Genomic DNA, 1886 nt, shown 5'->3' with positions numbered 1-1886 from the left:
CCCCAGAAAAAAACTAAATGAAATGAAGGTAAGCTATATACTAGATAAAGAGTTCAAATAACAGTCATAAAAATGCTCATCAAACTGTAGAACAGTGGGTCAATGCAATGAGAAATTCAACAGAGATAAATAATGTAAAAAAGAATGAATCAGAAGTGAAGAATATAACTGAGGTGAAAAATACACCAGAAGACTCAACAGCAGATCAGATGACATTGAAGACTGTATCAGCTATCAGAAAGACAGGATAGTGGAAGTCACCAAACTGGAAGAGCAAAATGAATAAAAGAATTAAAAATAATGACAATAGCACAAGGGGACTCTGGGGCAACATCAAGTGTACTACCATTCACATTGTAGGGGCCCCAGAAGGAGAAAAGAAAGAGAAAGGGACAGAAAACCTATTTGAAGGAATAATGGCTAAAAACTTGCCTAAACTGGCAAAGGAAACAGACATCCAAGTCCACGAAGCAAGGACAGTCCCAAGCAAGGTAAGCCCAAAGAAACCCACACCAAGGTACATAATAAATTGTCAAAAGTTAAAGAGAGAATCTTAAAAGCAGCAAGAAAAAAAGAAAAATTAGTTACATACAAAGAAACCCCCATAAGACTATTAGCTGCTTTTTCAGCAGAAACTTTGCAGGCCAAAAGGGAGTGGCACAATATATTCAATGAGATGAAAGGAAAAACCTACAATTAAGAAAACTCTATCTGGCAAGGTTATCATTCAGAATTAAAAGTGAGATAAAGAATTTCCCAGACAAGCAAAAGCTAAAAGAGTCTATCACCACTAAACTGGCATTATAAGAAATGGTAAAGGGAATTCTTTAAGTGGAAATGGAAGGGCCATAACTAGAAATAAGAAAGTATATGAAACAAACAAACAAAAAAGTCTCAATAGTAAAGGCAAACATACATAGTAAAGGTAGTAGACCAATCATTTGTAAAGCCAGTATAAAGAGAAAATGGCAATAATTAAATATAAATGGACTGAGTGTTCTCTTCAAAAGATATAGGGTGGCTGAATGAATAAAAAAAACAACAACAAAAAATCAAGACCTACACATAGGCATCCTACCAGAGACTCATTTCAGATCTAAAGACTGAAAGTGAAGAGATGAAAAAAGATAGCCTATGCAAACAGAAATAAAAAGAAAGCTGGGGTAACAACACTTAGACAAAATAGACTTTAAAACAAAGGGATCAATACAACAAGAGGAGATAACACTTGTAAACATCTATGCACCCAACATAGGAGCACCTAAATACATACAGCAAATATTCACACACACAAATGGAGACATTCACAATAATACAATAATAGTAGGGGACTTAAATACCCCACTTACATCAATGAATAGATTATCCAGACAAAATCAACAAGGAAACATTGGCCATAAGTGACATATTAGACTAAATGAACTTAATAGATATGTACGGAACATTCCATGCTAAAAACAGTAAAATACATATCTTTTCAAGTGCACATGAACATTCGCCAGGATGCATCACATGTTAGGCTACAAAACAAGTCTGAATAAATTTAAGAAGATTGAAATCATATCAAGAACCTTTTCTGAACACAATAGTATGAAACTAGAAATCAATTATAAGAGGAACACTGGAAAAGAACACATGGCAGGCTAAGCAACATTATATTAAATAGCCAATGGGTCAGTGAAGAAATCAAAAGAAATCAAAAAAATATCTTGAGACAAATAAAAATGGAAACAATGTTACAAAATCTATGTGACACAGCAAAAACCTTTCTAAGGGGAAAGTTTATAGCACTAGCGGTCTACCTACCTCAAGAACCAAGAAAAATCTCAAATAATCTAATCTTATATCTAAAGGAACTAGGAAAAGAAGAACAAAGTCCAAATAAA

The sequence above is a fragment of the Hipposideros armiger genome, unplaced genomic scaffold (genome assembly GCF_001890085.2).
Source record: "Hipposideros armiger isolate ML-2016 unplaced genomic scaffold, ASM189008v1 scaffold_122, whole genome shotgun sequence".
Taxonomy (NCBI): Eukaryota; Metazoa; Chordata; class Mammalia; order Chiroptera; family Hipposideridae; genus Hipposideros; species Hipposideros armiger.
The sequence above is the reverse complement of the archived record's forward strand: the minus strand, read 5'-3'. Positions refer to the sequence as shown.